The sequence below is a fragment of the Pipistrellus kuhlii genome, unplaced genomic scaffold, assembly GCF_014108245.1.
Source record: "Pipistrellus kuhlii isolate mPipKuh1 unplaced genomic scaffold, mPipKuh1.p scaffold_m20_p_3, whole genome shotgun sequence".
Classification (NCBI taxonomy): Eukaryota; Metazoa; Chordata; class Mammalia; order Chiroptera; family Vespertilionidae; genus Pipistrellus; species Pipistrellus kuhlii.
The window spans coordinates 148,002,399-148,030,240 of record NW_023425529.1 but is presented as its reverse complement, the minus strand read 5'-3'; the positions used below and the strand labels follow the sequence as shown (position 1 = coordinate 148,030,240).

General features: G+C 43.8%; 1 protein-coding gene and 1 long non-coding RNA gene across 4 annotated transcripts in view; both read left to right on the top strand.

The window, feature by feature from the left end:
- Window positions 1–27,842, top strand: part of ABCC4 (ATP binding cassette subfamily C member 4) — a 214,081-nt gene that overhangs the window by 114,911 nt on the left and 71,328 nt on the right. The window lies entirely within an intron of this gene.
- Window positions 17,959–27,842, top strand: LOC118729053. Its single transcript, XR_004991117.2, has 3 exons — window positions 17,959–17,971; window positions 24,390–24,398; window positions 27,289–27,842. It is a non-coding gene; the product is annotated as an uncharacterized LOC118729053 (long non-coding RNA).

Genomic DNA, 27,842 nt, shown 5'->3' with positions numbered 1-27,842 from the left:
GCTGAAGTTTATTGCAGGTCTATTGGGTAATTAAGGAAAGACAGTTTGAAATTTTATAAAATAAGTTCTAATTAAATAGAAAATTGGGATTAGTCCAGGGAAGTATGGATATACTACCTTGGAGTAACAAGAACCTATTATATTTTTTTTTATATGCCATAACTGGTCAAATGTAGAACTTCTATCTGTTTCACTTTTCTTTTTTTTTTTAAAGCATGAAAAATGACAAATTTCACAAGTGAAAGTTAAAGTTGACCTAAGGCAGTTTTAGATTGTAGAACCTTCAAATTTTATTCATGGGATATTTTTAGAGACATTCCGTGGTTTGTTCACTCCAGGTAATTCCGGGCAGACCTTGTGCATTTTTATCAGATGGGCATCTTGATAATTTAAAACTCCCTCTTGGGCTAAATGTGGTTAAAAGCAGCCTGAGAAGAAAATGAAATCTGTGGTTAGTTAGTATAATTGTAACACAGTTAAAGGAATAATAAATCTAATAAAACAGATACAACTCTTCTATATAGACTCCCCAATTAGTGTTAATAAACTAACAATTTAAGTGCCATACATTATTGGCTGGGTGTAATAGTAGCATTGAGCTCTATGAAGAAATACATAGATTTGGGCGGAGAGACCTAAATGAAAACAGTGCTTACTAGTTTGATACCTGCCAGCGATTCTATCATCCTGCAGAACTTGCCTGGAAATAATGTGATAGATAAAAGCAGAAGAGAACCAAAACTGAGCTGTTTGTAAAGATGTTAGAGGATTATTTTACTAGTTTTCATGTACCTTCTCATGTTTAAGCAATCTCTTGCATAAGACAGATTTCATCTGTGACAGTAATAATCTCACTAGAGGCCCAATGCACAAAATTTGTGCAAGAGTGCGCCTTCCTTCCCCTGGCTGCCGGCACCAGCTTCCCTCTGGCAGCCGGACCCGGGCTTCCCTCAAAGCCCCGCCTTCATCTGGAAGGTCGTCTGGTCTAATTAGCATATTATGCTTTCATTGTAGATTTCCTGGCAAACTGGAAAGATCAGCTGGAAGTATAATAAATTTGGAATATTTCCCCATGTCTTGTCATTTTATAGCAATATCATAAATTTGATAATTTCAGCTTATCAAAATATTGTCATTTCCATTGTCTCATTTCATCTTCCATAGCAACAAGAAATTTGCTGCAGTCTCTCATTTCCCTGGAGCTGGTCCACAGAGATGCCTGTGCCTTGCCTGGTCCTCTTCTTATTGTCACCATAGGTTTTCTTGTGTGAACCATTGTAACTGGAATGCTTGTAACTGGAAATGAAAGAACCATCCCAGACAGAGTGACTCAGTTGGTTGGAGGGCCATTCCTTGTACTGAAGGGTTGCTGGTTCCATAGGTTTTCTTGTGTGAACCATTGTAACTGGAATGCTTGTAACTGGAAATGAAAGAACCATCCCAGACAGAGTGACTCAGTTGGTTGGAGGGCCATTCCTTGTACTGAAGGGTTGCCGGTTCGATGGACATTTCTCGCTCACGTGGTATATCCTTGTGCATCTCAGATGGATCTTAAATTCTTTGACTTTTTGGGAAACTTTGTTTTTTTTTTATTTTTTGTTTTTTTTATTTTTTGCCAAGTTTGAGAGTGATAAAGAATGCACCTGAGACCTAGGTAAAAAGTGAATTAACCAAAAAACTCTAAAGATAGGGAATAATTTGTTTTGATCTGAGAAAAGAAAAACTTCCTTGGACTCTCCTCTGTTAACGTTTTGACGGCATCTCGGTTTGATGGCATCCCAGGGTGTTCGAGAGCTGGGCCCATTCGGCCTTGAGCATGCTTGTGGCTTGCAAGTCCTAATGTCTTGAGGAATTAAAACTCTCTTTCCTTTCTGAAGTAAATATTTGGAATTTCAGAATTATGACTTGTGGGTGTATTCAGCTATAAGGAAACCTTTCTGTGATGAGCACAGGACTTTTCACCTATAGCCTGTGGGGTCCCTGACTGCCCTACTGCTTGGGATCCTGCAGGGTTTTGCTTCATTCTAGCCTACACGAGTATTATTTAATGCCACCAAGTTGCAAATGCTGATAAGGAACACAGTTAAGGTCATGGTCTGAAAGAACTTTGATGTCCTGCAGAAGCCTGATTTTCCCCTAATATGCGTGAAAAGCTTGTGCAGTAGAGCTCTTAGGAGATGAATAAGTGTTCGTGTGGGTTACAATAGCAGACATACCCTGGGAGTGATGGTAATGCTTTCTAGAATATGATTTGGAGGAAAAGGGGGAAGAACTAGCTTGCTAAAATTAGTCATGGAAATCCACAAATACTAGGCCAAGAATATTCCTGCAAATGCATCGGCTGGGTTTTACCAGGAATGATGGACGGATATGTTTACAGGTCCTGTCTATTTAGAATTTCTGATTGTCTTAAAAGCTCAGCTAAAGGATTTCCTTAAGGTTTCAAACCTTCTTCAAGCCCTTCTCCACTTCCCTTAGTTCTTAGGTTTTTGAAAGAATGCGTGGAAGGCCGTTACTCTGTGCATGTTGATTCTTAGGGCCACTGTGCTGGTGTAGGCTTTGGTAGCCTAGATGACTGAGAAGGCTTGCTGGTTGTCTTGTGTGCCAGTGCAAGAGAAAAGTCCTAGTTCCCCATCAGGACTGAATACACAGGCACATTCCTCTGGCCGTCCATACCTTGTTATTAGGATATCTTGGTGTAACATTGGTTAATAACATTATGTAAGCTTCAGGTGTATGATTCTATAATACAACGTTGGTATATTACACTGCATCTCACCACCCTAAGTCTAATCTCCTTCCTTTACCATGTATTTGACATTCTTTACCTCCTTCATTCTTCTCCCCTCTGGTTACCACCATACTGTTATGTGTGTCTGTGAATTTTTGTTTGCTTGTTTGTTGCTTTCTGCTTTCTATCCCACATATGAATGAAGTCATGATTCTTGTCCTTTTTTTGTCTGACTTATTTTACTTAGCATGATATTCTCAGGATCCAGTCACATGGTTGCAAATGAGGATATTTCATTATATTCTGTGCCTGGGTAGCACTCCATTTTATAAGTGTACCACATCTTCATTATCCAGTGGTCCATCAAATAACACTTAGGTTGTTTCCATGCATTGGCTATTGGGAATAATGCCGCAATGAATATAGTGTATATGTGTCTTTATGACTTAAGTATTTTCAATTTTTTTTTAGTGGATACCCAGAAGGATCATGTGTCATCTAGTAACTCGATTCTTAATTTTTTGAGAAACCACCATGCTGTTTTTCATAGAGTCTACACCAGTTTACAATCCCACCAGCAGTGCATGAAGGTTTCCTTTTCTCCACATCTTCTCCAACTTATTTCTTTAAAGCAAGGTTGGGGAACATCCAGCAGAATGAACATCTGGATGACCTCACTGTAACACGCACTGGTGCCAGGCCAGCCAAGATGGGTTTCATGCGATTGTGGGGGCAGGGGGCTCTACGATGATCACCCCAAAGAGGGAGGCCCAGGCCACAAGTCGGTGGGGTGATCAATGTGAGGGGGGCCTCCATGAATGATTGCCCCAAAGGGGGAGGCCCAGGCTACCCAGCCGGCAGCACTGCAGCAGGTGGGTGGGGCCTCTCTGTGGGTGGGGCCTCCCTCTGTGCGGTAATCGATCGTGGAGCCCTGTGATCAATTGCCTCTAAGAGGGAGGCCCAGGCTACCAGGCCAGTGGCGGGTTGGTGGGGCATCCGCTGTGCAGTGATCGATCTGGGGTCCCCGTAATCAATCACCCCACAGAGGGAGGCCCAGGCCTCCGGCCAGTGACACTGTGGCAGATATGTGGGGCCGGCCAGCGATCGCCCCGCAGAGGGAGGCCCAAGCCAGTCAAGCGATCTCACCCAGAAAATGGAGCCGAACGGTGGCAGGGGAGGAGGGGGCAGCACTGCACAGGTGGCAAGCAGTGGCAGCGGCAGGGGAAGGACCAACTACCTGCAGCCAGGGGGAAGGAAAGCCCTTATAGGCCCTAATCGCTGGCCAGGCCCGGGGACTGTACCCCAGGGGTCCCAGATTATGAGAGGGCTCAGGCCAGGCTGAGGGATCACACACCCCGTGCCCCCTGCATGAATTTCATGCACTGGGCCTCTAGTTATATTGTAAATATCCATATGGCCTTTGGCTAAGAAAAAGGTCCCCCATCCCTGCTTTAGACTATCTTGTTTCTCATTTAGAGCCTGTGGAGGCCCATGGACTGCCTCTCCTCTAAGTGAAACAGGAGAATGGAGGCAGCCTCCCCCCACAGTTGAGGAAATATGGAGCTTTAGTGAGTGAACCCATTGTGCAGGGTGGTGGGAGAGCACCAGGTTTTCAGTGGTCGACAACGTGGTGAGGAGAGACTGGGGAAGAAGGAGAATCTGGGGAAGGCTGTGAACGTGCAATTGCTCTGAGTAGCATTGGGAGAGATGGGGCGATGGTATAGTCCAGTGGTCAGCAAACCGCGGCTCGCGAGCCACATGCGGCTCTTTGGCCGATTGAGTTTTCTAACGCCATTTCTTCAAAATAGACTCTCCCAGGCCAAAAACCGACTTCTGCACATGGGCCACGAAGATTCAATCACACTGTACGTGTGCACCTGCACCTGGTATTTTGTGGAAGAGCCACATTCAAGGGGCCAAAGAGCCGTGAATAGCTCTCGAGTCGTAGTTTGCCAACCACTGGTATAGTCCAAGCGACTTATAGAATCTAATTTTGGTAATGGGTCATAGAATAGATCAGAATGAGCCCTAACGGCCAGGATGTCAGCACGGAGTAATCTGATCTGTTGCCAAGGGAGGGCATGGTAATTATGAACGCCCATATCAGAATTGATGTGATCAACCACTCAAATATTTTGCACCAAAGTCGAGATGGGGCATTGTGCAGGTGTGAGCCCAGTAGGGCAGTGCCATTTAATACAACACGGGTTAATAATCTTCAAGCTGCACAGAAGGAACTTAGGCTGAAGAGAAAAATGAATACTAGTATTTTTTTTTTTACTTTTTTTTTGAGTTTAAACAATTTCTGTAAACCCAGCTTTCTTAAAGTGGAGGCAGACTGGAACCATATAAATGTGGGCATTGTTTCTAAGCACTCACAGCCCTGCTCGGCGGTGTGGGCTGTGGGGGTCCCAGGCAGGGGAGGCTCCTGGAGCTGGGGTATTTTCGCCCACCTCCCACACAGCCTGCCCTCATCCCTTTGTCTCAGGGCCAAGTTTCTGGGTTGCAGCTGCCACAGGAACATGCTGAAATGTTCCCTCTTGTTTTGAATGTGACTCGTGATTATTTCCCCCCTGCTACCTTTTATCAACACCAACCTTTGGGGAACTCTTGCATCGCTCATTTGGGTGGTCAGTGCCTATGTTGTCCTCGGTTTTCAGAATGAAGTTCTCATGATGTCTGTTTTCTAAAAAGGGAAAATACTGAAAATGCCAGTTTCGAAACATATTCCCTTCATCTCCCATCCACCTGTTGAGATACACTTACGGAGCCCTCTCATGAGTCAGATATGGTGTCATCCAGACATACGTGTCTTCTGCGTGACGTCACATTGGGGCCCAAAGAAGTGTGGTGTGGTGGGCACTGTGGAGGGAGAGGCCCTGGGGACCAGGTGCAGTTTGAGGTCACCTAAGCAAGTTTGAGGAGGGGTCGCTGATAGAGCTTCTCTGGTGGACCAGACCAGAGAATGAGTCCGGGTTATCCAGGAAGTGGGAATGGGTGTTTGCATTGGGTGATGCTGGCCCTGGAAACCAGGGAAAGAAGGCTGGAATGGAGTGAGTGTGGGCTAGAGGGATGGGAAGGGTCTCCACAGAGCCATCCAGATGGAATCGTGCCAGGCGAGGGAAGATTTTTAACTCTATTCCTCCTAAAGCAGTAGGAAGTCTTTCTGTTTGGTAAGAGACTTGATCACACGACTACCTGTGAATGCCAAAGCTTGGTCTCATTGAAGGACCTCAGAATGGGATATTTTGGATGTTAAGACATAAGTTTTGTAACTATGTGGTTTATACTTGACCACGTGGCTTGTGGCCATTTGTTTCTTTGGTATTAACTTAACTGCATTGGGGATAACTGGCAAATGCTGCTTTCTCACGGTTCAAAGTGCCTCACAAAGAGGAGGAAACCAATGTTTCTTATTATACCTTTAATCCAGAAAAGTATTGCACGTTGGTTAAAATCTGTACTTGTGCACATTTAACTGGAAACTCCCACGGAAATTAATATATTGCTTTAATAACTTGTTTTTGTTATAAACAACGGGTAACTTTTCCAGTAATACACCTACCATTAGCTATTTTAAAAAGTGAATTGCAGTAACGTTTGACTCTGGAATAGCATTTAAGTTGCAGGAAGCAGCTACAGAGGCTCACTTTGGAGACTTATAGACTTGAGCGTTTTGAAAGTTTCATTAGTGTCAGAGGGGGTTTATCATAAAGAAAGAATAGGACATTTTTCTGTAAAAATAAAAATGCTGTTTAGTGGTACCCCTTCCCGCCACCCCATTCCCTGAAATAAATAAAATAAAACTTTGGTGCTTAATCAGGGTTCCAGATGTTTGTATGTATGTATGCATTTATTTGGGTATTTATAGTGTTTTCTGTCAAGCAGTTTGCCTCCCTGGGTGCATTCCAGAAATTTTAAAAACATACATGGCAAAGCCACAAAGATCAAAGACCAGCGTCTTATGGACTCTTTGCAGCACTTTAGGCTAGTCCCTAAAAGATTTATGCTAAAAGAACCAAGCGAGCGCTCTTACTGTCCACAGCGTGTTTGAGGAATGTTCTGGATGGAGACTGAAGAACCCCGTGAAAAACCTGTCTAAATTGGAGTCCTTCCTCTCTGCTGAGTGTGGAGAGTCACCTGAAACCTTCCTATGGCACAAAAACATTGGGGACATTGCTAGTTTATTGTGTGTGGGTTTTTTTTTTTGTTTTTTTGTTTTTTTTAGTATATGTGCTACCAAATCAAGCATGCATTTCTTTTTTAAATTGCTTGATTTGAAAGATAGGTAGGTAGGTAGGTAGGTAGGTAGATAGATATTCTTGTATGTTCCTGACGAGGGATCGAACTTGCAACCTTGGTGTATTGGGATGACACTCTAACCAATTGATCAACTTGGCCAGGCCTTCCATGTTTTATTGTTGAAGTTTCTGTTATTTCGTCCTTAAAACATGGGAATTATGTATTTCTCCTGCTTCCTTCAAGATGAATTCTACCACATAGACTTTGAAGACTGCTCATTAATAGTATGTGTTTTATTTTGATATTGCTTTTAAAATAATGTAATGGCTACTGTTTAAGTGGAAAACAGCAAGACTTTTTGTACTAGTAAATGACTGCCCTAGGACTAATATCTCTGAGAGAGGACATGGCCTCGGCAGTGGAATCCTGACAGAGTCGGCCAGAGCCAGGTCCTTGCGGAAGGTTCTTCTGTTCTGAGTAAGAGTCTCAAACACAGTTGGCCTTCTTTGATGTTCCTACCTGAATATTCTCAGGATTATGGATTTGGTTTATTGCATCTCTGATTAATGATCAATAGGTATCTTCTTGCTTCAACTCCTTATTGCAGTCCTTCTCTTCTGGCTGGGATTGGGGGCAGGGGGGAGAGGCAGGGTGGAGGTGGGTGTGGGGGATGGACAGCAGGTGGGTGATATGATGGCCTTGAGAAATAGACCCTCTCACCTCCTGTGTGCCTGTCCAGAGTGGTGCACACAAAGGAATCATACAAAGTAACATCTTGACTCTGCTTTCCTTTCCTTCACCCCTGGCCCACCCCTTGGGTCCACCTCTCCAGAAGTACAGCTCACACTTCTAGTGATGTACGGTGTTCTCCGGGCACGGTGTTTGCAGGGCGGGCGTTGGGCAGGCTTGCTCTGAGGCACTCCCAGTGACTCATTACATCTTCAGGTGTTTGCTCTCCACTCCCTCAGTTCTCCTCAGCATGTTGACCACCATGAGGTGAGAAATTTGAAAGGAGGTGCATTTAGCTCAAAGGGCGATAGAGTTCTTTCTTCTCCAAGTTAGTGTATTCAGAGTGGAACCTGTTGCCTTCAGTTTGAGGCTGGATCTCTCCTGAGGAATCCAGCTTTGTAGTCGGTGACTTGAAGGATGGAGGTTGGCCTGTGCTTCTTGCACTCCCCATTCGTGCTGGGAACACCCTCAGAAATGCCACCATCTGGCCAGAGTTACCTAGCCTTTTTGTTGGCTTGTTTTTTATTTGACATCTCCTTTCTCAATAATAAAAGCTTAGCTATTCCTTAACTATAAAATTATCGAACCATTTTTCTATGTAATCAATTTTGTCTAAAGTTATGTCTGGAAAAAATTAGTGTTTTATGAGCGAAATAGAAACAGTTTAAAATAGCCTAGTGTTCAGAATCATGCTAGTATCTCCTAGTGGGTGCTAAGTGGTAAAGGATGCCAGTGATTGAAACATGACTCGTGTGTGTGTGTGTGTGTGTGTGTGTGTGTGTGTGTCAGAGTGGACAGGAGAGGGAGAGATAGACGCATCAATGTTGACAAGAGAATCATTCACTGGCTGCCTCCTTCCTACACACATCCTACGGGAAATCAAGCCCACAACCTGGGCATGTGCCCTAACTGGGGAATCACACCATTACCTCCTGGTTCATAGGTTGACACTCAACCACTGGGCCAACCCATCGGGCTGAATCATGAGTTTCTTGATCTGACCTATAACTTCTACTATGTTGTATTAAGCCGTTTCTGAACAGATTCTGCATAAGGGAGTAAATAGTTAACTAATGTCTTTTTCTTATTGTGGTAAAAACACACATTAGTTAATGATTTTACGTATTGCCTTTATAAATTAAAGCAGATGTCATATGCTTTCTTCCATGTAATGGACCACTGGGGGTAGGTGTCTCAGGTGTCTTCTTATTCTAGACTAATTATTTAAGGCACTTCGTGCACCCCCCCCAAAAAAAATAAATAAAAAGGTGTAGTTATAGCTAAGTCAGTTACATATATCCTGAAAGACAGGCCCTAATGTCCTGGGAGTAGTCCATGTGTGACATTGCCTTTTTGTGTTGCTTCCCTTGCTGCTGGTCTTTTGACCATCATCCCTGTCTGCCTCCCCACACCTACATGTACACCCCACATTGGATTGAAGGATTCTTTCCTCTTCTTAACCACCAAGCTTCAAAAGCTTTTTGCTGTCACTTAAGTGGGCCTCATGTACTTCCCTCAACACATGTTTCTGTGTACCCTTTTCTAGAATATTCCATGGTATTTTCATTCGTTAGACTGAGACTAGCTCATCTCCACCTTCATAGACCCAGTGATATATTTATCTTTCCTTTTCATTTCCAAGACACATCCCTGGAAGTGCAGAGGAAGGTACATACAGACAGACCTACCTCAACTCACAGTGGTTTGCCTTATGATGCTTCAGTTTTACAATGGTGCAAAAGTAATTGCATTCCGTAGAAATAGTTCTTCCAGATGTTGAATTGTGATCTTTCCCAGGAAAGTGATATGTGGTACAATGCTCCGGAGAGTGGCAGTGAGCACAGCTCCTGTTCAGCCATTCAAACATGAGGATAAACTACAGCGGGCAGTGTTTTGGGGGTATTATGTTTTATGTTTGATGTCCTATCATATCTACAAAATGCTTCTGGTGAGAAGAGGAGGAAGACAATTTTTAAAAAATTGATTTTGGTTGAGAGAGAGAGAGAAAAAAAAAGAGAGAAAACATTGATTGGTTGCCTCCTGTACGTGCCCTGACCAGGATCTAACCCGCAACATTAGTTAGGTACGTGCACTGACTAGGAATTGAATCTACATCCTTTTGGTGTATGGGACAATGTTCCAACCAACAGCTACCCTTTGAGATGACACTCAGGATACTTGCCCAAGTGTAGACTACTATAAGTGTTCTGAGCATATTTAGGGTAGACTAGTAGACTGAACTATGATGTTTAGCAGGTTAAGTGTATGAAATGCATATTCAACTTACAATATTTTCAACTGAATTTGGGTTTACTGGAACATAACCCCATTCTTAGTCAAGAGGGATCTGTACTTCACTCTCTTCTTCCAGGCATATCTACTTTTGTTTTATTTTGGTATCACCTGTTAGCTTTCCTTTCTTAGGTTGTGTACATTCACAAAAGGCACTGGCTCTTAGCACCCCAAAAAGGCCCTTCATTGTGTTTTCGGGTGTTGAAGACACTAGGTACTATTTATTGGGTTCCGATGGGGCTGTTGTCCTTGACTTGAAATAGTAGTGAATGGGAGGCTTTTGATGAATCTGCGTTGTGTTGATTTAGCCATGTCATCCATTAGGACTGAATTCCACTTTTATTGATCTTCTGCATCTTTAGTGGAAAGTTTTTTTCAAGATGTTGGGGGAGTGGACAAGGGGAAAGGGGGGGAGGTCAAGAAAATTGATTGTGTAAAATACTTTAGAGAAAGGTAAATTGCTGTAGCATTTTCTAAAGGTCAACCAATGCTTTGCAGACTAAAATGTCAACACATTCTACTCTCCACCTCATCCTGTGGCAGGTGGCATTTGTGTCTTTTCGGTACCACTCTGCCATCAGCAGGAGCCTCTTCCTTTGCTCATTTCCACCCCAACAGATGTTCTTCATCTTCACTCTGCTCTGCTTATCCTACTGAGAGACAGTTTGTGGGGGTGCTTGGTCGACTCTGGTCCTGGTCCCCAAATATGCACAAGTCTGTTATCTTCCACAGCGGGATTGTGAAGAGGTGGCGGCTGCCACAACAGGCACCCCCTCTTTGGCCTTAACACATGGGTGCTAAGTGTCCACACCGAGCTAAACCTTCTAATAAGGTCACCAGGAATAGATACGTGTGACAAGGTAGGATGGATTTTTAGAGTTTGAATTCTTTTCCTTAAAAATTGTGATGAGAAAAACATAACATGAAACTTAACGTCTCAACCATTTGTAAACCCACCTTCAATGGCATTAGGTACGTTCACACTGTTGTATGATTGTCGCTGCCATCCATCTCCAGAATTCTTCCTCTTTCCAGATGGCAACTCTGTACCCTTTAAACACCAACTCCCTCATGCCCGTCTTCCAGCCTTTGGCAGCCACCATTCTACTTTCTTTCTCTGTGGATTTCACTGTCTAGGTACCTTATAAGAAAGATAAGAAACGCAAAGACGTTCCTTTGTAGGCACACGGGAGAGGAGAGGGGCGAGATCAGTAACTGTCAGCTGTGTTGGAGATACATTCTCTGGTTCGACCAAAGATTTTTTTTTTTTTTTAATTTCCCTTAATTTCACATATTATTTATCCTTTTGTGACTGGCTTATTTCATTTAACATAATGTCCTCAAGGTCCATCCATGTCTTAGCAATTGTGAATAATATCACTATGAACATGGGTGTTCTTTCTTTCTTTCTTTCTTTCTTTCTTTCTTTCTTTCTTTCTTTCTTTCTTTCTTTCTTTCTTTCTTCCTTCCTTCCTTCCTTCCTTCCTTCCTTCCTTCCTTCCTTCCTTCCTTCCTTCCTTCCTTCCTTCCTTCCTTCTTTCCTTCCTTCCGGGGGGGATAGGGGGGAAGGAGGTGGTATATATCCAGAAGTGGAATTCCTGGATCATATGATGATTCTATGTTTAACTTTCTGAGCAACCACCACACCTCCTTCCACAATGGCTACAGCATCTTACATTCCCACAGAGTTCCTATTTCTCACATCCTCACCAGAACTTGCTTTTTCTGTTTTTGATATTAGCCATCTTAATGGGTGTAAGGTGGTTGAATCCTCTATTTTCTAGAGTAGGTCATAGAGGTGGCTTTGGGCACCAGTCCTAGTGTCAGCAAGTGCGAGGCCCCTGGAGCAGTTGGAGGGCCCTGCCCCGGGAGCTGGCTGAGTGGGTCCTGGGCTCCGAGTGCAGCTTTCTTTGTTGCTAGTCTTCTCTTGTCCCATCTCCTTGGCACGCTTCCTCTTTTTTAATCCCACACTTGAAAACTAGATCAAATGCAACTCGTGTTTAGATTTATTTAGTTTCTTCACTCCTTTCCTGTTTTCCTTTTGACAGGCTTGGCATAAAGAAGTCTTTTTCAAGTAGTAACTTAATTTAGGCGGCAAGCACCCCACCTGAATTTTGTTACATGCTGTCTGGTTAGATAAATGGATATTATAATCTCAGCACATTTCTGCCCAACACCACGGGGCCGACTTGCAAGAGTCTACAAAAGTGATAATATTCTGTCAGTTTGGGGCCTACAAGAAGAAGAAGAAAAAGGCACGTTTTCTTATTTGTGTTTAGAGGATTCCTGTGGAGAAGCTGGAATTGCTCTATGGCAGTTTACATGGCTAAATACACATGAAGAAAGATAAGAAATGCAAAGACGTTCCTTTGTAGGCACACGGGAGAGGAGAGGGGCGAGATCAGTAACTGTCAGCTGTGTTGGAGATACATTCTCTGGTTCGACCAAAGATTTTTTTTTTTTTTAATTTCCTTTAAGCTCATCATTTTCTAGAAGAATGGGGTCTATTTTTAATGACTTTATTGATTTGATGATTGGGTTACAATGTACTTTACCACTGAAATGTTTCGTTACTGTCAGCACTTAATGCGAATAAATCTACTTTTGGGCACCACTTTGATGGACTGTAAAACTGCTTGTATTTCAGGAAAATTTGTTTTGCTATGGTATATTTGTGTACAGAGGCAGTGTGACTTTCCCCCTTCTCCGAATCACCATGTGTCCCAGTCTGCTGAGAAACATGTGCACACAGGGCTGGTATCATTATGTTCGTACGGACTGCGTTGTAGCAGCCTAGACAAAACGTGGCTTTTGTGGGAGGGAGTCACAGAAATAGGCTTTTAATATTCATAACTAAAGTCAGTTAGTTCATGCTTGATTCTTATGTGATTTTGTTACAACTGAAGTTTTGATTCATAGTTTATATATTTTTTAAGATAACAAATATATAGTGTATCCTACATTCACTGTTCCTATCTGCATATGAATTTAATAATTTATTAATATATCAAGTGAGACCCAATAAAAGTGGATCTTTGTATCCTTTTGCCCATTTTACAAGCAAAGGTGAAATACATTTTGGTAATAAGTTTTTCATGAAGTTTCTTTTTCATGAATGCAGTGTCACATATATTTAGCTTTGATGGATTATGTAAATTCAATTTTAGGAGACGATGACGTAATATATCTTTGAAAAATTTTTTGTGTATCACGACATCTCTTTGTAAAAATATTACCTATATATTTTGTTTTGAAAAGAGACATACAGTTTGTTTTTTTCTTTTCTCTTTAAAATTTTAATTTAAAATGTATACTAAGACTGATGCCAACCCAGCATTGAACACAGCCAGGCTGGGATCCCCTCTCTAAAGAGAGGCAAATAAAATTCTTGATAGCCTCTGCAATAGAACACCATCAAGCCCATTTTCAGCCAACTGTACAAACTTTAATTCAGATTTGAATCAGCAGTGAGCTGTAAAAATAATGCATTTTGAAAATAGCAACATTCGTGACACTGGATGTGCTTATAGTGCTAGTGTAGGCACCCCTCCTCCCCTCACCCCCACCCAGAAAACAGCTAGTATAGAGCTGTGTTGTTTTTCTCGCTACATTTCCCATAGGAAGAAATGAATTTGCAGGAAGGTGAAGGGTCCTGAGAAACATGATGGAAAGACTTATCAGCAGCACTTAAAAATGGACCTGTGGGTTCCTACGGAGAGCTGTGTTATAAAGGGACATTTAATTTGAAGGAACCAAGATAAAGTGGGTCCTGGAAACCAAAAACTTTGAACGGGTTTTTCCTGGACAGTCAGTTGTGTGAATCGAGGGCTTTTATAGTCGGCCGTCACCGACTGCTAGGGAAGTGGCTGTAGCTTATCCTTCCTTGGGTGGAAGGTAGGTTCCTTTCAGAGTTTTTCATTCTTTTTTTCCCTGCTCTGAATGAATAAACACTTCAGGTAGGTGGGGTCAACTGTCCAGCTCTTTGCTCTTTCGGTCGGAGAGGAAAGAGTTGCCTAGCTACGGGCCTGAGAACCAAGGTGGGCTGGCACACGCCCCTGGGCCGAGGAGCAGCTGAGCACATTCTGAATCATGCAGTCTAGCGGTCTGCTGAGTGGCGAAGGGAAGAATATCATGCACAGAGGTCTGAAGTCTTTTTATGGAAGAACAAGAGTTTCGATTCTCTCACTTCACCCTGGCCATTGTGTGGCTTAATCATTGTGTAACTAAGATCCTGCCAAGTATTTGACCATTAAATAGCCTCCAATCTGTATAGAATTCTTCTCCCACACACTTTTATTTGACTGTGATTAATTGGCATTGAATTGTTATTTAATTACCTCTGCAGAAATCTAAGAACAGTATGTGTTCTGATTAACTTGTTTGGTAGAAAAACATGAGTGGCACTGTGGAAGTCAGTTTAGCCTTTGCTACACCTTACTACTGGCAAGTCAACTTTTATAGCTGCTCAAAGCTCACAGGGCATCCTTAAATATCAGAAACCTGTACAGAATCTGGATTAAAATTTTTTTTCTTAGTATATAAAATTGTTTTGGCACTCAGACTTACCATGTAAGTCTGTAAAGCTTTTCTTTTACGTTGAAACTAGATGCCCGGTGCGCCACATTCGTACACTACAGAGTGGTGGTGGGGATTCCTCAGCCTGGCCTGCACCCTCTCACAGTCCAGGAGCCCTCAGGGGATGTCTGACTGCAGGGAGTGAGCTGCAGAGGCGGGAGAGGCTCCCACCACCGCTGCTGCGCTCACCAGCCAAGAACCTGGCTTCTGGGAGCACTCTGACCTGTGGGAGCACACTGGGTTAAGCCTCTGCCCCTTGGTGGTCAGTGTTCATCATAGCACCTAGTCGTTCCACCATTCGGTTGATTTGCATAGTAGGGTTTTATTATATAGGATTCTTTTTAATTTATTTATTGGCCTATTAAAGATTTTAAGTTATTGGCTTTCTCGGATTACAATTACCCATTTGTGTGCCTCTGAGGTGTGCCTGGGAAAAGGCCCACCAGTGGAATGCATGGACAAGGAAGAGTAAAGGGAGAGATGAGATAGGGGCTGCAGCTTCTGGTTTGGGTGTCTGTTCTTACGTAATAGCCAGCAGTGTAAAAAGGGAAGGGATGACCATTGGGGAGGCGGGGGGAGGTAATAGAGTTCTGAGAGGTGAAAAATCTTGAAATACAAGTGTGGGAGGCAGTTGTATTTAGGAAATGTGTATATTAGCAGTAATGAAAAGAGACAGATACTAAAGGAAAAATAATTAGATACCAGAAACCAGCATACATAAATATCTCAAAAAAAAAAAAGAAGTGAGAAGTCCAAGTTACTGCAGAATAAGTCATAAAGAGTAAGGATGGCCAAAACCGATTTGGCTCAGGGATAGAGCATTGGCCTGCGGACTGAAGGGTCCCAGGTTCAGTTCCGGTCAAGGGCGTGTACCTTGGTTTCAGGCACATCCTCAGTAGGGTGTGTCCAGGAGGCAGTTAATAGATGTTTCTCTCTGATCGATGTTTCTAACTCTATCCCTCTCCCTTTCTCTCTGTAAAAAAATCAATAAAATACATTTTAAAAAAAAAAGAGTAAGGATGGACTCTAGCTGTTTGGCTCAGTGAATAGAGCATCGGTCCTCATACTGAAGAATTCGAGGTTTGATTCCCATTGAGGGCACATATCTCTGTTGCCGGCTCGATCCCTGGCCCTGGTTGGGGCACCTATGGGAGGTAGTCAGTCAACGTGTCTCTCTTACATCAATGTTTCTGTCTGTCTCATCCCCTCCCTTCCATTCACGCTAAAAATCAATGAAAAAAATATTAGGGTTAATAAAACAAAACAAAACAAAAGTGAGGATAGGCTCTGGCCAGTGTGGCTCAGTTGGTAGGAGCTTTGTTCCTTATTCCAAAAGGTGGCGGGTTCGATTCCGATCGAGGCACATTTCCAGATTGTAGGTTTGATCACCAGTCAGGCAGTGCATGAGATGTAACCGATGGTTCTCTTTCACACCAATGTTTCTCTTTCTCCCTTCCTCTCTCTCTCAAGTCAATTAAAACATATCCTCGGGTGAGGATTAAAAAAAGGGAGGAAAGCTGGCTTTTGGTTTAGAAACTAGATGACTGATGTATGCCGTGGTGTGAAATGCTGGAAAGGATTGCAGAGTATTTGAATGGGCCGGGATTCCATGTGAGAAAAGGACAATGACTTGGCTAAGAAGTAATGTGTGTCCAACGTCTTTTATAACTGACAAGTCAAATAGAAGTATAACACTAGAGCAATATTTCCAGTTCTTAATACTTTTATATGAATTTCTTTATTAAGGTATCACTTATTTGTCCTCAACCCCTCATTCCAACCCCCCCCCCCCGCCCCCCGCACTGATGCCCCCACCCCGCTATTGTCCTTGACCACTGGTTAGGCTCATATGTGTGCACATAAGTCCTTTGGTTGATCTCTCCCTTTTATTCCCATTCTCCCTTTGAGGTCCAACACTCTGACCCGTGGCTCTTTATATGAATTTCTTAAAGAACAGAGCAGGTGAAAATTATTTTCCCTTCCTTTTTAATGGCTCCCCCCCCCAAAAAAAAAACAAAACAAAAAAACAACAACACACACACAACCCCCCCCCCAAAAAAAAAAAAAAAACCACCAAAAAAACACCAACAAAAAAAGCTCCATGCATTTACACTTAACACAGCCCAGCTAGTTTTGTGTAACATCTGTTGGCGGTTCCCAGATATTAAAATGATATGCCGGAGGTAGACCTGACGATCAGATTTGGGTGTTGGTTGATCCGTCTCCAGTACACCTTAGTTACTTTACATAGGGTGGGGAGTGGGAGGGCCCATTGTCTTCAAGTTTAGTCATGTTCTCACACCAAATGTTTTTCTGGCCTATTTTTGAGCTTTACGTAGAACTTGCATGTGTACTGGAGGTAGGGAGAGTTGATTTTGCATGCTGAATGGTAATTTCTAGCCAACATTTTCTGAATTATTGATTCCTATACCTGCCTTTGTGGAAATGGGAGTTCCTTGCCTAGGCAAATGCTTTAGAAATTGGCATTTCTATCCCATCTCTGAACACATTTCGAGGTGAGATTGCACCATGTTTTAACTCCCAAGTGCTGGAGATATGCAATAGATACTGTGCATTTACTCTTGAAAGACAGCAGTGGGGAAGGCGTATGAGGGTTGACGAGGGGATTTTTTCTTCCAGACCACGTGGTGCATTCCTGTGGTAGAAGTCAAGAGAAAGGTGGTTTCCTGCTCTCTTAGAATCAGAGGTTCTTAACTGGGCCACTTACCCCTGTGGCCACTCCACTTTTTGTGGTTCAAGATTTATATGCAAACTGTATGTGTGGGCATTTTTCCAGTGGAAACACTTTGTAGCTTTCATCAGACCCACCGTATTTCAGAGCTACTAGGATCCTAGAAGTTCTTCCACTGGTTGTCCCCTGGTATATGCATTCCTGTGTGATATGTACATCACATATCACACATGTGAGCCTTGAGCCTCACTCCTGTGTGATAAGCTTCATGATTTGTGTCCAGGGGAAAAGGCCATAGCCTGGACTAGCTTTCCAGTGCTTAGGAAAAGTAAAATAATGACTACTTATTATAGCAAAGCATTTATGGCTGCTGCAGGAAAGTGGTTTCCTGGGGCAGTTTTTGAGGCGTATCCATTCCTTCAAGGTTAATACTTGGTAGTAGGTGCTCCGAGTTGACCTGGGTTCAGGCCCAGCTTGTGGTGAATCTTAGGCTCCAGGACTTTTCCTAATCAATAGGCCATATGTTCTCATTCAGTCTTTCATCTGTTCACTTGTCAAGCTATTCATTCAACCCACAGTCACTTCTGTCATTTAATTTTGAGGTGGAGTTCCTTAACATGTTTTACTCTAATTATGGTTAGTCAAGAAAGATTCCAGGCACTCTTCTACCCAGAAGTGACAGTCAAAGTATTTAGCACCCAGTGGAGCAGGTGTTAGCCAACCAGAAGGGGGCTGGGCCACAGTAACTGGTCTGACCTTCGCCATTCCTACCAGCTAACACCAGTCCTGCCTGTCACATTATTGGCTCTTTTTCTTGGTTGATACGTCATAGAGCTTTCCGATGTGTCCAGAGAAGTAGCTTTACATGCGTTCACTTGAACTTTCTGAATCTCTCTAATGCTGGGTGGGAGGCCTCCCTTGGCCACTTTATAGCCGAGTGTCCTTGAGTTAAATTCTTTCCGTCTCAGCTACCAGTATCTCTCACTCGTGGTTTTGAGATGAAATGTACGCCAAGCTTAACAGTTTCTATCATAATTGTTGCTATGGTGGTGCTCTGGCAGTTCAGTGTGAGTGAACCAAAAACAACCACGTGAAAAAGTCCTCTCCAGATCTGTGGCACGGTGGTGAATTGGTGTGTTGTGGGCTCATCTGGGCTCACAGAGGTTGAGATAGAATTGGTTCTTGGCTGTCTTGTTTGGATGCCCCTCTGTCCTCTCTCTACCTGGCCCCTCCTCAGTACTTCTCCTCACAGCTGTTGTTGTGAAGAGACACTGACGAGAGGGAAATTCGACCTCCTCTTGACTAAAGGGGATTTTCCCTGGAGGCCCCTTTCCACTCGGTGTCCACACCCACGTTCTCTCCTGCCTCAGCACACCTGAGGTCGTGTTCTCTCCACCAGCTAGGCAAATATTTGCCATCCTTTTGTCCTTCCCCACTTCTTAGTCCTCCCAGATGTCATTCCTCCCACCTGGGCAAACTCTCCACTCACCCTCAGCCCATGCTCTGCCCTCCCTCCAAATTCTCAAGCATTGTTTCTCCTCGAGAACTTGTTGGGCTAACCCTGCCTCACCTTGCATCTCACACGGTCCGGTGACACCCACGGTTGCCGTGGCTGGCTGTCTCATCGGCACCTGCCGCGGGCATGTCCAGTGCCTGTGTTGCCGGCATTCTATGTCACTGGGTGTCCTGGATGCACTTACTGTACCCTATTAGTCTGCCACCAACGTTAGAGTGTAAAATGCCCCAGCATGCACCAAAAAAAAAACAATTTGTGTAGAACTTGAAATCGAAACAGCCTGTTTTGTCTGACTAGCAAGAGGGAAGAAAAAGGGACAAGGCAGGAGAATGCTGTGAGCTAGAGGAAGGAGGACTCGAAGCTGGATGTAGGACGCATGTTGTGGGATTGACCTTTGTCTTAAACACAGCATGGGACTTTAAAGTCGTCTCGTCTGGGACAGTCCCACATGGCATTTTCCAGGTGGGGAAAAATTTAGAAAGCTCTCATTAGACAGGGAAAGACCACCTGAGTCTTTTTTGAAACTCATTTCCTATGGTTTGTCATGTTATGTAATGAAACCTTGAAACTGCTCTCTTTAACATGCCTTACTGATGTGAAAGGCCAGCGAGCACTAGACTTTGAAAACACAGCGTCATTATTCTCGGAAGGCATTCCTTCACATTGCTAGGGGAGAACCTTCCCGTCCTCCTTGATTTACTGTTTTCCTGCCTCCTGCCTCCCAGGAGGTATGAAAATCCCATAGTGTTCGGTGTCTGCCTGCCGCCTCCACCACCGTCGGGACCGCTCCTCTGGTGTGTCCCTGAGGTTAGTTCACCTGTGGCTTTCCCCCTTCCAGCTGCGGCCACTGCAGCGAGCAGAGCACATGTCAGGGACCTGCCCCCTGGACCTCAGTTCCGGTTTCCCCATGTGTGTGAGCAGGTAGGTGGGGCAGCCAGAGGAGCACTGGCAGCTGCAGGGCACCTGACCCACGATTGCTGGGACAAGGAAGAAGGACCCTCCCGGGGCTGCCTGGAGGGCACAGTGGGCTTCTTCCTCAGCCCGGGGTTAAAGCTCACCCTTCCCAGGCCTGGCACTAGATTCAGTGCCTGAAGAAACTGGTCTGGGTTAGGATGTACCCTCTGAGGGCTCTCATTTCAATCAAATGCCATCTGGTCTGCGGTGTGACCTTTCAGTTTTCGGGGGAGTTCTAGCTTTATTTAAAAATATATATATATTTTATTGATTTTTTTACAGAGAGGAAGAGAGAGGGATAGAGAGTTAGAAACATCAATGAGAGAGAATCATCTATCAACTGCCTCTTGCACACCCCCTACTGGAGATGTGCCTGCCAGCAAGGTACATGCCCTTGACCGGAATCAAACCTGGGACCTTTCAGTCTGCAGGCTGATGCTCTATCCACTGAGCCAAATCGGTTTCAGCAGGAGTTCTAGCTTTAAAGGAATTCTACAATATAAAACCTAGGCCGTGGGTAGACCAGAACTCTCCCTCAGTGTCTGGTTACATTATTATTGGTGCCTTGCATTTCTTTCCATCATTCTTGTCCGCCCTTGCTGCCGGCTCCCTAATCCCATGTGATCTGCATCTGTTCCACACCTCTTCTTCCTTGCTTCCTTTTTTGGCAGCTGCCACCTCCCCCAGCACCTATGGACTCCTGTCCCCTCGCCCGTCTCCATTCTGTGAGACCAGGCGCTTCCCTGCCCTCCTGCCAGGTTCTGTGAATTGCTGTCCCCTAACCCAGTCTGCACTGGGAACTTCCAGGGCCTTGGAAGGAGCACAGACAGACAAATTGGTTCCACAGCAAGGCAAGGAAAGTGACAAGTCTGACGAACCAGACACTTCATGTTGCAACAGGAATCTCCCCAGATCGGAAAACACCCGCCCAAAGAAGATGACACGAAATGTCAGCCATTGGCGATAGAGGCTGAAATTCGAAAACAAACCATTGTTATTTATTTATTCAGAATATGTTCTAGTGCCTTCTCTATAATAGGCATTGGCCCAAGCACTGGGGGAACAGCAATGAATGAAACGGACAGAATCCACTGCCCTCATAATGCCTAATGTTTATTCTAATTTAATTTGTGAACAAAACAGGAGGCAAGTGTGGTCTTTGGCTCTAGGAAGCAAAGGGGGGGGGGAGGAGGGATTTGAAAGGGCAGTGATAATATGTCAATGTGACTTGGCCGCCTTATAAGTTCTTGAGACTAAAGGAGCATCATCAGGAATGTCCACATTCTGCCTTGTTGCTCAAAGTGATGTCCCTGGACCAGTAGCATGAGCATCACAGGGGAGCTGTTAGAAGCACAGAATTCAGCCCCTTCCCTGCCCCCCTCCACCCCACCCCGCCCCGCCCCCCTCGGTTCTTGAGAATATTCAATTCAAGCAGATCACTGGGAAATTCGTGTACAGATTAAAGTTTGGGAAACATTGCTCTTCTCAGTGTCTGAGGCCACTCGGATACTCAGGAGCCCTTGATGTCTGGGAGAATTTGCTGACATGTCCACAAATTCGAGACTGAGCATTGGTGGGATCTGTAGTGAACAGAATAAATCTTCCCAGGTGTGTCCCCTGACATGTAGAAAGATGGTGTTAAGGTGGGTTTCAGGTCTTACAGTCTCTCTTCAGCAAGAACTGTTTTTTAAGATCCTTTACAGATTTGTGTGTTTCTATGTAAGAGACCATCTGCAAGGTCTCCCATGTTAAAAACAAACTGGGTTTGCGGTGTTTAGCAAATTCAGGGACCCCCGCGACCCCACCCCAGGCACTTGGCAGTTTGTTACAGGTTGTATATGAAATGGGGCCCATATTTACAGAGGGTGTGTAATCTAGATGTAAATTCAAGACAAATATGCATGAAAAGTAGTTAAACCACAAAATAGATGATACTGTGATATATTCTGAGATACATCCAGCCTGACTCCAGGGGGAATCTGGAAGCAAGCTGAAACAGTCTTTCTTCAAAGTTAGAAAAACTGTGCCTCTAAATATGAAAGTGGCTTATGTCTTTGCTGAGAGAGTCTTATTGTAGGAGCTTTGTGATTGCAGGTCCTCATCACTAAGAGCAAAACTGAAGGTTGGAGACAGATTCTGGGCAACAGAACGTGTCAGGAGAGGGTGCAGTCATATAAAACCATCGTGTTTGGGGTGTAGGGGTGCATCCTATGCAACCTCAAGTAGCCCCAAATAACATGGTCATGTTTAAAAATAGTTAAACTATTGGCCCTGGTTAGAGAGTTGTCCAGATAGGGTAAGTTTCGGATTTGATCCCTGGTCCGGGAATATACAAGAATCAGCCAATGAGCCCTAACTGGTTTTGCTCAGTGGATAGACTGAAGGGTCCCAGGTTCGGATTCTGGTCAAGGGCATGTACCATGGTTGCGGACACATCCTCAGTACGGGGTGTGAAGGAGGCAGCTGATTGATATTTCTCTCTCGTCGATGTTTCCAACTCTCATTTTAAAGAATTAACCAGTGAATGCATAAAAAAGTGGAACAACAAATCTCTCTGTCTCATATTAATAAAAATATTTAGAAATGACTAAACTATGGATGCTCAAAATATTGAATATTATGTTCTGGATTGTTAAAAAAAATGGATTTATTCTCTATCTTTTGTTTAAGAAACAAAAGTCTAATCCACACGAGACAGTTTTCTGCCAAAATGATTAAAATAAAAATAGAGATTTGTTACTTAAAGGAATATTAGTATTTTGGAAGTTTTACTTTATAAAATCCATTTCTCCATCTGATTTTAGTCCTCAATCTCTTGTTGGACATGTTCTAATCAAGGTTTTTGGGTTGGTAGAGGCAGAACCTACCTATGTGAGCTCACAGGAGGAGTGCTTGGCCTTGGGGCCCTCTCTATGTGAAGGGCTTCTTCTCTGGAGGGGCCTCTGAGGGGCCAGCAGTGAGGGAGAAGGCTGGGGTGTCTGGAGCTGGGTAAACTTCACCTGCATTTCCTCTTCTGCCTCATTCTTCCAGGCGCCTTTGTAAAACCTCAATCTTCACAAGACAAAGTTTGGAAATGACTAGCTCTAGTGACCTTTCATGCCCCTTAAAGTTCTAAAACCCCACAAGGATGATAGGATACCTTGCACGAGGTGCTCTCATAAGCATATCTTTTATCCTCATAATCTTTTATCCCATGAAGTTGTGGAGGCAAATGTTATCATCTCCATGTTCCAGATAAGGATTTGAGGTTGGGTGAGTTGCCTAAAGGCCTGTTGCTGCCAAGTGCCCGAGGTGGCCAGCCTTTTCCAGGGATCCAATTCCTGCTGCTCCTTCTGTTTGACATTCTTTAGCAGTCACATACTGACGGCCTACTCTAACTGCAGAGGCGATGGAAATGTTGAGCTCACAGACTTCTGAGCTCCCGCACCAGTTCTTTTTTTTTTTTTTTTTTAATTTTTTAAATTTTGTTTATTTATTTTTTATTTATTTTTCTTTTACATTTTTTATTAAATTATTATCTGTGTACATATTTTAACATTGTGCTACCCCCCCACCCCATACATACCCTCCCTCTCCAGAGTTTTGTGTCCGTTGGTTGTACTTATATGCATGTATACAAGTCCTTCGGTTGATCTCTTATCTCCCCCAGATCTCCCTACTCTCCCCGCTGTAATTTGATAGTCTGCTTGTTGCTTTACTGTGTCTATATCTATCCTTTGGTTCATCAGTTTAGAATGTTTTTTATTATCCATAAATGAGTGAGGTCATGTGGTGTTTCTCTTTCATTGGCTGGCTTATTTCACTCAGCATGATGTTCTCCAATTCCATCCAGGTTGCTGCAAATGATGAGAATTCCTTCTTTTTTATGGCAGCATAGTATTCCATTGTGTAGATGTATTATACCTTAGTTTTTTATTCATTCATCTGCCGATGGGCACCTAGGCTGTTTCCAAATTCCGTACCAGTTCTTAATGTTGGTCCGAGCCAGATTAGTCTGCATGGACTGATGCAGAAAGTCCTGAGTGGCTCCCTCTCAGCCATCGTTTTTAGGCTGGGGGCTGTTTCCAGGATCCACACCTTCTCCTTTGGGTCAGTTTTGCCCAATCAGGGGGTGTTGTACCAGGAAGGCCCAGGTCATTCTCTTTGCCCTTTCGGGGGGACTCTGATCGCTGCTGGAGTTAGATTCCACCTTTCCATAGGACAGTGGTTCTTGTCCTTGTCCTCCCCACCCCATCCCTGCACACTCCCCCAGCCTCAGCCAGCTGTCCTGGTTCAGATTCTGCCTGGCTATTAAACCAACAGTCAATTCTTATCGATGCATTCGGGATCTAGAACCATCAGGGTGACTAAATGTGGGCACATATGAAGTCCACAGTATTGAAGAGTTCTGGTATGGGGTTGTTTTTGCTGGTATCCAAGGCCATTTCCATGCTAAAGAGTGGGGTCCATAAAGAAGGAACTGCTAATACACACTGTGTAATCGATGGACCTCAGAAATGTTAGGCTAAGTGAAAGAAGCTAGCCACAGAGACCACATATGTGCAATTCCATGTGTATGATGTGTCCTGAAAAGGCAATTTTACAGAGAAAGCAATTACATTAGTGGTTACCTGAGGCTGGGGGTGGAAACCGCGAGTCACTTTCAATGGCATGGGTAGGGGTGGGGTGTCTGATGAGGGGATAGAAATGTTTTAACACTGATTTTTGGTGGTGGCTGCATCATGTAATTAAGCTACTAAAATCCATTGAATTGTACACCTGAAATTGGTGAATTTTATGAGATGTAAAATAAACTTCCTTTTAAAAAAGGGAGAAAGAAAAAAGAGTAGGACTTAAACTAGACATGGCAACTTCCAAGTTTTAGATTATAGTTTAATTATACGTAAGCTGAAGAATCCTGGATATGGGAGAGGTGTCAGAATTCTAAAGGCGACAGATTCCAGCTTAGATGGTAGAATCAGTTCTTAAGTCATGATCACTTATGAATTTGTATTTTGACAAGAATTTCTATGACATGTTTCATGATATTCTAGCTAGTGGACAAGACAGAAGAATGTGAATCAGAGCAATTAGGAGGACCCTAATAGTTCTTTGATAATATGGACTTCAAGGGAGGAATACCCCTCCTTCCCTCCCCCTCTCTCTTTCCTTCCTTCTCCTTCTCCTTCCCTCTCCCTTTTCCTGCCCTCCCCTCCTCTCTCTCCCCTTGCTACTTTCCTACCTTCACTCCATTCCTTTACTTTCTCTTCCAGTCATTCTTTCTCTCTCCCCTTTCCACATTTTAAAAAATACACATATATTTTTTACTGATTTCAGAAAGGAAAGGAGAGGGAGAGAAAGATAGAAATATCAATGATGAGAGAGAATCACTGACTCTACATTGGGGATCGAGCTTGAAACCCGGACATGTGCCCTGACCAAAAATCAAACCGTGAACTTCCGTTTTATTGGTTGACATTCAACCACTGAGTCACGCCGGCTGGGCCCTTTCTACACTTTTTTATACAAGTAAAATAGTATACATAGTTATTGTAGAAAAATAACAAATAGAGAAAGTTTAAAATCCATAAAACATACATTATTGACTTTTTCAGTCCAGTGTCCAAAACGTGATCTGGGCACCATTGATTGTCAGGTTTGTGATTGCCCATATCCTGTGCAGAACAGGGATCACACACTCCCTGGGGTATGGATTTTACTCCTGGGCACAAGGCATTGACTGAGATGGGCCATCTGAGTCTGGGCAAGGGCAGTGGCCAAGCTGGGACACATGCCTTTTGAGGGATAATTGAGGCACCAATGACTTCAATTGTCAAGAGAAATTAGATCTGCTCTGTAAAGTTATGAGGAGTGAATAAGCGGCACAGGTTGGATGTTCCAGGAAGGCAAGATTTGTTGTAATGTAGGAGAGCTCTGTCTAACAGGACAGCCTGAAAATGGACTGGGTCCCCCTTTTCTCTATCTCCCTGGAGATACTGTAGCAGGGGCCATAGGCCTGTGTATAAAGGGAATTTATCATAAGGATTTAATTCAGGAACCTTTGAGAAAACCTTATGACTAAGAAGCCATGATCTAGAAATCACTGGTCTGATTACAAAGCCTATGGCAAAGCCAGATGAATTATTCCATTCATTCTCTTGTTTTTTAGAGCAAGGCAGTATCTATTGAGCCTTCTAATTTCACATTTCCTACACTCAGCTCGCTGGTGAAGAAGAGTTCAGTTTTTGACCATCTTTGACATTTAGTTCAGTGAGTGTAGAAAAGCCTTGTGGGGAGATGGTTTTTCTCAGTTGGGGTTTCCTTGTATTTTACACTCTTTGCCATCGTGATGTCTCAGACTTGATCTGGGTAAATGGGATGATTTCAAGTACCATATTTTCCAGCGTATAAGACGACCTCCCAATTTTACAGTTAAAACATAGGTTTAGGCCTATATTCACTGTATAAGACTACCCCCACTTCTGAGGCAACACCAGTTCTTTTTTTAATAGACCGCCTCTCTGACTCTGGCCAATCGGAGCAGGCTTTTTACTAGAACACAGTGTACGTGTTCTGGACCCGAAGCTACACTGTGTTCTAGTAAAAAGCCTGCTCCGATTGGCCAGAGTCAGAGAGGCGGTCTATTAAAAAAAGAACTGGTGTTGCCTCAGAAGTGGGGGTAGTCTTATACAGCGAATATAGGCCCAAACCTGTGTTATAACTGTAAAAATTAGGGGGTCTTCTTATACACCAGAAAATACGGTACTATTCATCTCTGTGTATCTTGTTTGTTTGTTTGTTTTTAATTTGAAGATTATTTTCAACATTTTGTAAGTTGAGCCACACTTACAGTGCTTCTGAATCCTGTGCATGTTAAAAAGTTGTACTTTTCGCCCTGGCCAGGATGGCTCTGCTGGGTGATGTCGTGTGCACTGAAAGGTTGCCGGTTCCATTCCCTGTCAGGGCACACGTGCCTGGGTTGCAGGCTCAATCCCCGGTAGCAGGCAAGCAGGAGACAGCCGATCTCATTTTCACATAGACGGGGTTTCCCTTCCCCACTCCCCCTCCCCTCTACCTTCCCCTTTCTCTAAAAATTAATCTTTAAAAAATTGTACTTTTCAGTTGAATAACAAGAGTCTAGATTATGTCTTGAACATCCTTTGACCTAGTTTCCGTATTTTGCTATTGATGGTTTGAGAAGTTAATAAATAGGCCACAGAATCCGTAAGAATATGTGAAAATTGCCCATCTGATGTTAATGTTCCCGAAATACAACTGATTAAATAATAACCGAACCTCTTGTCGGTCAAAGCCTGGCCTGGGCATCAGCCTGGGAGCCTGGTACAAAGGCAGTATCTCAGACTGCACCCTTTGGCTAGTGAATCAGAATCTGCGTTTTGATCAGTCAACTTCCGCCGGTGACATGCTGCAGAATCCTTGAGGAATAGTAATTTTTCTCACCTTGAGTTTTCTTTGTTTTTTGAGCACCCATGTACACGCCTCACATTATCATTGGGTCCTTTCACATGCATGAGCCCCTTTAACCCTCAGATTGACCCTCTAAAGCAGGGATGGTAGCCTTTTTTCCGCCAAGGGCCATGTGGATATCTGTAACATCATTCGTGGCCCATACAAAATTATCAACCTAAAAATTAGCCTGCTCTAACATTTCATTGACTCACCCGTCATGCCCTGGCAGGGCCAGACCAAGTGATTGTACGGGCTTTATGTGGGCCCCGTGCCAGACATTCCCACCCCTCTCTCTAACGAAAAGTTGTCACTGCGGCTGCCAAAGGTGTCACTGAAAGACAGTTTCCGGAGTCGGTGTTCCTAAGCCTGAGACAGGAAAATTGGGGTTCAGCTTGTAATGGCGCGGCCTGGCCGAACATGACAGCCTCCAGTTGCTCCAGGCCTCCCGTGGGCACACCCTGTGCTTCCTTCCTTGTGGGAGGAAGGCAGAGGGAGCGTTTCTCCAGCCTTCTAACAACCAGGGCCCGATAGCTCGCTGCCCACTGCCATTTGGTAATATTTTTTTGTTTGTTTGTTAAGTGTCCATCCTCTTTCCTTTTCCTTTACCACTGACATCATCCGAATATGTAATGTATTAAATGCATATGCATTGAAAATATTGT